Source organism: Maylandia zebra, linkage group LG19, assembly GCF_041146795.1.
Source record: "Maylandia zebra isolate NMK-2024a linkage group LG19, Mzebra_GT3a, whole genome shotgun sequence".
NCBI lineage: Eukaryota > Metazoa > Chordata > Actinopteri > Cichliformes > Cichlidae > Maylandia > Maylandia zebra.
Genome location: NC_135185.1, coordinates 9438788 through 9449624, shown reverse-complemented (window position 1 = coordinate 9449624; position 10837 = coordinate 9438788). Strand labels below are relative to the sequence as shown.

The following is a 10837-nucleotide window of genomic DNA, read 5'->3' as shown; positions in this document are numbered from 1 at the left end:
CAGCACTGTCGTGTAATGATCCAAACACCGTCACACCTCTATCCTACAGCTTCACGACTGAGCCGTGCTGCAGGTACACTCAGGACTAAACGTGACAGAATAGCACAGACCTTTATCAAACAGTTACTGCCTGTTTACCTCAGCGCACTTGTGTCCTTGTGTCTTGCTCACCACTAGCACCGCTAGCCTTTGCTAGTATGTCGCGTCGCTCATGCTTAACAACACTGGTTTTATGGACGAGTGCGAACTCGTCAGCCAGGGTCGCGGTCTGCTGCAACGTAGAGACCTTCTGCTCATTCAGATATACCGCCATCCGCTCGGTGACGCAATTTTTGAACTCCTCAATGAGAATCAATTCCCGTACCGAAGCTAGGTCTGCAGCTTTACAGGCCATACACCACCGATCAAAGAGGATACTCTTTTCTCTTGCGAAATCCAGGAAGGATTGACCCTGCACCTTTTTCAGCCCCCGAAATCGCTGCCTGTAAGCCTCGGGAACTAGTTCATAGGCTAACAGGATTGCACTTTTCAGTTTGTCGTAGTCCAAGCTGCATTCAGTGGACAACGAGGAACAAACTTCCTGCGCCTTGCCCACCAGCTTGCACTGTAGCAGGATGGCCCACGCATCCCGCGGCCAACGCAAGGCTGTCGCTATCCGCTCAAACGATTCAAAATAAATCTCCACCTCAGTGTCACGAAATGCAGGGACCAGACGACTATTCCTTCCTACATCAAACTGAACGTCTGTATGTGACAGCGAAGCCACCACAGGAGGGGTGGAGGCCTGCTGGAGTTCCAGCTGTCGCAGCTTGACCTTCGTCTCCGCCTCCACTTTCATCAGCTCAACCTCTCTAGCCCTAGCCAGTTCTGCGTCCAAACGCCTAAGCTCTATCTCCCTCTTCAGCTGGAACTCTCTCTCGCTCTGCTCCTTCTCCAGCTGGAGGCGAGCTAGACGGACTTTGAGCCTAGCATCCTGCTTAGAACCCTCTGATGACTGGATGGAGAGTGGATCAAAACGGGGCAGCGTCATAGGCCCCCCCTCGGGCAACCCCTGGTCCATAGGTGTGGACACTGCTGGTTCTACAACCTGGCCTCGAACAGGAGGCGCCGCACTTGGTCCAGCCGGACCGGGTGTGCTCGGAGGTTCTTGCATTACAACCACCCTCTTCTCCAACAACCCGGACACCAGAGCGGCTTTCAGCTCGGCTTTGCGTAGACCAGTGGAGACACTGATCCCGTAATGTGTAGCCAGCTCATGCAGATCCCTCTTCCTACAAACATCTAGCAGGGCAAGCGACGGCTCTGCTGTAAACCCAGCAATATCAAAAGTGGCCATGAAAACCCAAAATGGCCTGCCAAAACACAAGCAAACCACTAAAAGGCCACACACACACACACACACACACAATGCCTTCACTACAGAACTACACACAGGTGAAAGAGAAATGTGTTGTGTCAAAAAGTCAACCATTAATTGAAAAGCCCACACTCCCCCCAGTCCTGCCTGCTCAGAATCTAGCCTGTCCTAGCTTCTGGAGCGTACCAGGCTCGAGGCCACTTTAAAGGCGAATCATCAAGTGCCAAAAGGCACCGACAAGCCTACCCCCAACAGAGAATTAATCCCCACCCGGGTTTGCTCCGAAAATAAAAAAGGCAAAACAAAAAATGAGTGTCCGAAGGAAGAGCAAATGCTCAGCTAGACACTCCCCTGTGCTAGCCGGGGAGAGCAGCAGCTAGCCAAACGACCTTCACACAACACACAAACACCTGTTCACACTTGTAATCAACCCAATTCCTTTCATTCCGATCCCGGACGAGCCCCCACTTTGTTACGTCCCCACATAAAAGTCTAGGCGATGAGGGTGGGGGACAGTAACAGTTAGATCCAGGTGGAATGAAAAGAACGCCAGGCAGAGGTATTTAACATAAAATAGATCTTTATTGTAGGCAAACACCTCAATAATCATATAAATGGCAACAACAAAAGGAGACAGCACCGCTGCTATAATAAGAAATCAGGGAGGTCAACCCAAAGTGGTAATGACCACTCAACAAAGAAAGCAACAATAAGGTTTCAACAGAAAGAGACAGCAACGCTGCTAACAAACAATATCCAGGCAGGCCACACAAACTAATGAAGGCCGCCGTCACTCATGGGCAATCACTGCTCAGTTAAACACTACTCACAAAGAGCCACACACCAGAAGGCTGGTCATACGCAGCAGGCTGTTCCACACCTAAGCCAGTAGCACGCTCTGACCAGCACAGAGGAAATCCACCAGAAACCTCTCCCTCCTCCTCCACACTGCTCTTCTCCAGCTTATATCACCCCTGAGGGTAATTGGTTGTAATGAGAGCAGATGAGCAGCAGGTGTGACCTAAAGGAGAGGGCAGGGGCAGAGAGAGACAAGGGGAGGGGCCAGAACGAAGGAGGAGGAGAGAGAGAAGACAACACCACGCCCACACACTCCCACAGCCTCCCAGGATGTAACAGTAAGCAAAGCACTAATAAATGTGCATGAAAACAGTTTATTCAAAATAAAATCATTTGTTTTTCGCTATTTGTTTTACTTTTCCAAATATAAAAACTACATATCAGAATTTTATTGTGTCAGATTTGCTACATCTGCAGTTTTTTCCTTAAAATGTAATTTTTCTGTTTCTTTAGGTTTTCGAGGGAAACAGAATCACTCTGATGATGTAGACAGAAACTGTCTGTTTCTAATATGATGCACGAGGCGTTCAGCGGTTAACACCTGGCGATTCACCTCTGCTTTTATTGTGTTTTTATTTTCAGGCCTGTAGAAAGTACATTTCATGTGACGCATCAGAGCAAAGCTCAGATATGATCGTTTCCACTGGAGGGGGAATGATGTCCTGATTGAATGTTGGATTCTGTAAATGTGCAGAAAGCTGCAGGCGAGGCGCGCTGGACGTGATTGAGTTGGAGGGGAAATGGTATCGAGGAAGGTGGAGGAGGATGGAGCGCTGCGCTGCGTGATTACAGAAGTCACCTTTAAACACGCTCAGAGGAAAATGTGCTGCCCGGGTCACACAAGTCCGACACATCCTGGTGCCTGCATCAGAACGCCGGCAGCGCTGCGTCCTTTGGGTCCACGTGTTATTAATACTCACGTGTCCACGCCGCGGCCTGTTCGTGCTGCTGGCTCTGAAATGAAAACAACAACTGCTTCACAGGGAAAAAACAGGTCATTTTATTCCGTTGCTAGGCAACATGATGACATCACTATATCTGATGTAGGTAAAAACCTTTTGGGGCCTGTGACGTACCTGTGTGGCAGCTGTGTTTCACCTGTTGGGTAAGAACAGTTGTAATCACCACTGCGGAGGCCTCTGCAGCCGGGACGAGCACACGGGGATCTGTCCGGGCCTGCAGTGATGGTGATGGCTGAGCGGCCTCGTGGTTGTGTTTAGTGTTCGAGCAGCTGCATTTCTGCAGCCACTTGCTGAATGTACAACTCACCACAACACAGGAGGAGAGGCGGCCCTCAAAGCCAGATAATGACGAGTGTGGTGAGGCGTTTTCAGTGGCTGCACCTGAGTCGATGCGGGCTGATGAGAAGATAAGGTAAAGAAGGAATCAGCAGAAATCAGACCTGTAAGCAAGCTGACTGACACATCTTAATGAGGTCAACAAGTGCTTTAATCAGCTTACAGAGATAAGCTTGGATCATTAATGCTCCCCAGGGAGCGCAGGAGCTGCAGACGCCTGTGAAAAGCAGGGATCCTCTTACTGTCCATGCACCGAGCAGACAAGATTTTCCATGAGAGGTCACGCCACACATCACAGAGCTGATTAGTCAGACTGCAGGCTGAAGAAAGGCTTCTTACCTGCATTCTCTCTAATGTCCAGCAGGGGGCGACTCCTCTGACGTCTGATTAGATAGAAGTCTGAGAGAAATGAGCCCAGTGGGCCGATTCCTGATGAGTTTATGGGCTCAGTCGCTGCTCTCAGGTCTGACTGAATAAAACAGGAAGTTCCCTTTGGACATGATGGTACTGTTGGAGTCAGAATGGGGGGATTAGGGCGGGGCTAGCTTGTGATTGACAAGTCTGTCAATCACTGAGATTAACTACGGAGTTCCACAGGGTTCAGTGTTAGGACCAGTTCTATAATAACAACAACAATAATAATAATACATGTTATTTATAGGCGCCATTAAGACCCTCAAGGTTACCTTACGATAGCACAAGAACAATAGCAGCAATAAAATATAATAAACATTGCAAAATAAGATTTAGACATAAGGTAAAACAAAACAAAACACAAGCATGAAAGCATCAAAGCTGAGCAAGGTAAAAATGGACTAAGACAGTCTAAGACAGTATGCAATCCTAAATAAATGGTTTTGAGACAGGATTTAAAAGTAGAGAGTTTGTGGTCCGGAGATCTGGTGGAAGTGCATCCAAAGTCTCGGGCAGAACAACTAAAGGCTCTGAGTCCCAGGATAGTCAGGCGAGCAGGTGGAACAGACAGAATGAGGGGGCGAGTACGTATGGAGGCGATCAGATAAATATGGAGGAGCGAGGTTATGAAGCGCTTTGATAGTAAGAAGCAGGTTGGGTATCAGACGCCACCTCCCTGGGGACATCTCAGGCCCTCCAAGGTTTGGAGGTCTATCTCCCCCCACCACCACTTCCCCTGCCAGTGGCGGACTCCCTCAGGTGTCGGTGGGTTGGTGGTTCTTTGTGTCTGGGGATGGGCGTCCAGGTACACACCGGTTCACTCCTTGGCGGCCGCTTATCGGGGCCTGGAGCCTGGGGCTCGCTCGGGCCACTCCGGAGGTGGGGTGCCCCCGGCCTCTCGGCCTGGGGCTCGGTCACTCAGGCACAGCAGGCTGCCGGCGGAGCTCACGGGCGCGTCACTGCAACTCCCCCTGGCTTCTGCTCCGCAGCTGCTGGGTGAGCCCTCATCTGGGACTCTCCTCAGCTCTTTCTGGGACAGTGGCGCGGCTGCCCCTCTGTTGGTCTTCCTTGGTCTCTTGTGTTCTGAGGGCCTCCGGATGTCTGGAGTTTTGATCTCCTCCATACCTGCTTCATGCCCTAGAGGACGGAGCTGTGGCCCCCCCACACCCTCTAGCAGATTATTACATGAAGGAACCTTTTAAAAAAAACAAGCGCGTCCATGCTCACAGGTGTACACACGGGTGATCACACCCACAAACTACACCCTTTTTGGCTCCTACCTCAAAGCACACTGTGTTCTGTCGATCTTACGTGCTGCACAATAATGTTTAACATTTAGTATTTACTGTCATATTCCCATATATCATTGTGATGTTGTTTATTCTATTACTCTTGTTCTCTTCTGCTTGTTTTCTTTTTTCTTTCTCAGCAGGTGATCCAGGTGATCGATATATGCATTTTTTTTTCTTTTTTTCCCCTGCCCGTTCTGTTGGTTTTGTGAGCAGCTGATCAGCGTGCTCGACAGCCAGTTTAGATAAACCTGTAAACAAAGATGGGTTTGAGGCCGACTTCAGCTGGATCTGTCTGAACGAAGGAGGAGCTGCATCTCACAAACAAGCCCTTTATCCTTCAAAGAGTCCATCTGCAGCTTCATCACAGCAGAACACCACCCACCTTCACATGATGAAGCAGGCCAGCACCGGGCTCTTCCTCACCTTGGACAGTGAGGCCAAAGAAACCACAGAGAGGCAGGAAGGAGCTGTTATCATCACCACAGTGGGTCAGTCTCCTCATATTTAAACGTTTCTAACTGAATGTTTACTTTCAGTCAGAGACACAAAACCAACACTGTGCCAAGTCAGACCTGCTGTGGCGCCCCCTTGTGGCAGTGAAGAGCCTGAAAGCAGCTTTTTCTTTGGATGATCCTCAGCATTAATTATTTCTGTTGCCCTATCATATATGTATGTGCTCTTAACCTGAAAGGTATAAATACGGAAGTGTGTGTGCAATAAATGATGGCGCAGAGGAAGGTGTGTCCCTCTGATGTAAAACTCTAAACAACGTGTGTATGGTTTATTCCTCCGTGAGATATGCGAGTAACCCCGGTATTTCTGCCCTAAAAAATGGAACCTCCAACAGGTTATGGGCCCAGAAGGGATGTGGGAAGCCGGTGGAACCGTCTATGCTTCGACGGAGACGAGAGAAACTATGAACTGTGGGAAACAAAGTTCCTGGGATACCTGCGGCTACTTGGGCTAAAGGCTGCCATTCTGAACGAGCCCGGCGAGTCGGAGGAAGAAGACAAGGACTTGGATGAAAAGAATGAAGTAGCTTATGCAGAGCTAATCCAAGTATTGGATGATAGAAGTCTTTCACTCGTGATGAGAGATGCCAAGGATGACGGACGAAAAGCGTTGGAGATTCTGAGAGAGCACTACGCCGGTAAGGGGACACCACGTGTGATTAGCCTGTACACGGAGCTAACGTCGCTACAGAAAACTCCCAGTGAGAGCGTCACAGACTATATGATAAGGGCTGAGACTGCCATTACAGCTCTGAGGAATGCAGAAGAGACATTAAGTGATGGACTGCTTATTGCAATGGTGCTAAAAGGGTTGCCTGAATCTTTCAAGCCGTTTGCCATACATGTAACCCACAGTGACAAAGCAATGACATCAGCGCCGTATTCACCTCATCAGAATGGGACTGCCGAGAGACAATGGCGAACACTTTTTGAAATGGCACGGTGTATGTTGATCGAAAGTAACCTGCCAAAAAGATTATGGACTTATGCTGTTATGACTGCCGCAGTAATTCGTAATAGGTGTTACAACAGACGCACAAAGCAAACCCCTTATTACATGCTGACAGGAAAGAAGCCAGACATGTCGAGGATGGGGATTTTTGGATCAGTTTGCTATGGTTACGGGCACAACAAAAAAAAGTTAGACGCAAGATGTGACGAAGGAGTTTTTGTGGGTTACGATAAAAACAGTCCGTCGTATCTAATCTACTACCCTAAAACAGGACGAGTTCTTAGACATAGGTTGGTCAAGTTCCTCACTAAAAGTGTAGTTGAGCACCAAACCCAGACCACTCAGGTTGATGACAATGGAGATGATGATTTGACTCCAGGGGACATCTTGAAGTACCCCGCTAGAAAGGACAAAACAGGGAATGACCAGAGATCAGATGAAAGTATGATCCTGGAACCTGAAAGTGACATTCAGGACAATGGCATAAATGATGCACAAAACTCAGACAAACAGAGTGATAGAACAGAGTCTGAACGATATCCCAAACGAAACAGGAGAAGGCCAGATTACCTGAAAGACTATGTCCAAACTGCAGAAGACGACCAAACATCACTGACTGTAGATTACTGTTACAGGGTGATGTACGACATACCAAAGACTTTTGAAGAAGCTATGCAGTCATCGAACTCTAAGTGTTGGTCAGATGCTATGGAAGATGAAATAAGATCCTTGAAAGACAATAATACGTTTACTTTAACCACGCTGCCAGAAGGTAAAAATGCAGTGGGGGGGAGATGGGTGTATGTGATAAAAGAGAACCCAAATCAGACTAAAACATTTAAAGCAAGATATGTTGCTAAAGGCTATAGCCAAGTTCAAGGCATTGATTACAAAGAAACCTTTTCGCCGACTGCAGATATGACGTCAGTGCGTACGCTGATGCAATTAGCAGTACAGCACAACTTTAAACTCCATCAAATGGACGTGAAGACTGCTTATTTGCACGCCCCAATCGATTGTGAGGTGTATATGCAGCAACCAGAAGGTTTTGAAGTAAAGTCAGACACAGGTGAAAAACTGGTCTGTAAACTAAACAAATCACTATATGGTTTGAAACAATCTGGCAGGAACTGGAATAAGATGTTACATGACCATTTATGTGAAAAAGGTTACAAACAAAATCCTGTAGACCATTGTGTATATTCCAGACAGACAGCGAGTGAGACAGTGATTCTTATCATCTGGGTTGATGATGTAATCATAGCTGCCAACGGTGAGGACGCTATCAGAAACGTGAAACAAATGTTGGATGAGAAATTTAAAATGAAGGATCTTGGTGAGCTCAAACATTTCTTGGGTATTGACTGTATACAAGAGAACCATGAGATAAGACTAAATCAGACACGGTACATCACAAAAATCCTGGAAAAGTTCAAAATGTCTGACTGTAAGCCACGTTCTACTCCTTGTGAACTCAAAAATGATTTTGGTGCACATGGTGAATCAGTTGATTCAGGAAAATATAGAGAATTAGTGGGCAGTTTGATTTACTTAATGACATGTACAAGACCAGATTTGAGTTGGATAGTGAGCAAACTGTCACAATACCTGTCTGAGCCAAAAGAGCATCATTGGACAGCAGCAAAACATGTATTACGTTACCTTAAGGGGACACTAAACAAAGAGCTGTGCTATAAAAGGATAGAAGGAAACCTAAATCTTATAGCATACAGCGATGCAGATTGGGCCACAGACTTGAGTGACAGGAGAAGTACAACGGGTTATTGTTTTGTACTATCCAAAAATGGGCCAGTGATCTGCTGGAAAACCAGGAAGCAAGCTACAGTAGCTTTGTCAACGTGCGAGGCAGAGTACATGGCGATGGCCGCCACAGTACAAGAAAGCTTATACCTCTCACAGCTACTTAATGGCATGGACATTAAAAGGCAATATTCACCAGTTACCATTCTTGCAGACAATCAAGGTGCAATTGCATTGTCCAAAAATCCTATAAACCGTCAAAGATGTAAACACATCGATATCAAGTATCACTTTATTAGGTCTGCTATAACTGAGAAGGAAGTACAAGTTAAGTATTGTGCAACAGAAGACATGGTAGCAGACATCATGACTAAGTCTGTAAGTAAAGTGAAAATAGATAAATTTACGCATATTTTGTTTGGAACATAAAACGTTGATATGTGAATATCATGTAAATATGTATATCATGTAAATGTGTAATGTATAGTGTTAAGAGCAAGTGGGGGTGTTGCCCTATCATATATGTATGTGCTCTTAACCTGAAAGGTATAAATACGGAAGTGTGTGTGCAATAAATGATGGCGCAGAGGAAGGTGTGTCCCTCTGATGTAAAACTCTAAACAACGTGTGTATGGTTTATTCCTCCGTGAGATATGCGAGTAACCCCGGTATTTCTGCCCTAAAAAATGGAACCTCCAACAATTTCAATTTACTTATACAGCACCAAACTACAACAACAGTCACCTAAGGCACTTTATATTGTCAGATAAAGACCTACTGCCCCCTATGAGCAAGCACTGCAGTGACAGTGGGAAGGAAAAGCTCCCCTTCAACAGGAAGAAACTCCAAACAGAATCAGGCTCAGGAAGGGGCGGGGCCATCTGCCGAGACCGGCTGGGATATGAGGACAGGAACATGCTAATTAGCAGGTATGTGACCTTCTCTGTGTAATGGTCTCTGTGTTTTGTCGTTTTCAATCCTTAGTTTATAATCTTAATGTGTGAGGTAGAGTCTGAGGTTAGCACCAAGTCAGTTCAGTTCTTGATGTTTTGAAATCCTAGTTTCTCTGCAGAGTCGCAGCTTCATAGTTTGATGTTTTAGCTAGTGATGTGACGTTCTGTATCGAGGCTTCGAAGCTTGTGTCGAGTAATGGAGGGGGCGTTTCCGCGATGCGCGTATCGAGGCTTGCTTCATTTATGGGAGGAGCTGAAAATGATGACGTCCGAAGCCTCGCTGCCCGGCTGTACCACGTGACTGGTTCATGAAGCGGTTCGAACTTTGCCGCGAGCTATGACAGCGATACAAACCCCTCAGACTTCAGTCAAAATGTGGGTGTTTGATGGAGAGTTGCGGTTAGTGAGAGTTTGGAGGTTTATGAGAGTGAGGAGAGAAAGTCAGGAGAGAATGGAGCCAGCTAAGAAGAGGAGGATGTCCTCCCCTGTGTGGGAACATTGTGATCTTATTACTCCCAACAAGGTATTTCTACAGAAGATGTATTTTCATAATACTGATGGTGCAATACAATTTATGTTAAGCGGCTTTACTTTTGTACAAGGTGAAGTGTTTGCTATGTGCCAGGGAGCTGGGATATAACAGCAACACCTCATCCATGCTTAGGCACTACAGAGCTTTGCATGAGAATAAGGGGAACAGCGATTGTGGAGCAAGACCAGGTGAGCCATCAAATGCCATGATAATATAGCATGCAGTAATGTTACTAAATGATATAACAATATTATACAGCTGTAATAAGTTACGTGTGTGATATATTTGTGCTTTGTCTTTATTGTCTTTCCTCAGGAGAACAATCTCAAATAGATGAAGACCTGGTTAGCATGGTGATTGAGGACTCCCAGCCATTTAGCATTGTGGAGGACAAAGGATGTAAAAGATTTGTTAAATTATTAAATCCTAGCTATGTTCTCCCCACTAAAAAGGCCATAAAAGCAGTGAAAATTTAGTTTTTACTGAATAAAATATGGGCAGGACTGACGCCTCAGTGTGTAGCTGTCCATACCTCAACGTTACAAAAGCACAACCATTGTCCACACCCCAACCACACCTCACCTCACAGTAAATGATCATTTTCCATACTGCCAGTATAAATATACAAAGTATGCTGCCATCACTACAATATACATGTTTTACACACTCCTTTTGTTGTTGACATTTACAGGCTGTGTGCAAAAGGCCACACTTCAAATTCATGCCAACTAATATTTTTACGTCCAGTAGGTGTCCTACTAGAGCAAATGAAGCTTCAAGAAGCTTTGTGCTGGGGTGAACCAATTGGATGAAAAGCTTCAGTGCTTCATGAAGCTTCATCTGCCCATCACTAGTTTTAGCTGAACTCTCCGTGTCTTTTAGTTTTGCTCCCCATGTCTTGTTTTTCA

At 46.2% G+C, this 10837-nt stretch overlaps 1 long non-coding RNA gene across 1 annotated transcript; it reads left to right on the top strand.

The window, feature by feature from the left end:
* Positions 1–9415: 9415 nt before the first annotated feature.
* LOC143414028 (uncharacterized) lies at positions 9416–10385 on the top strand. The gene is made up of 3 exons (XR_013094596.1): positions 9416–9920; positions 10000–10117; positions 10245–10385. It is a non-coding gene; the product is annotated as an uncharacterized LOC143414028 (long non-coding RNA).
* The last annotated feature ends 452 nt before the right edge of the window (positions 10386–10837 follow it).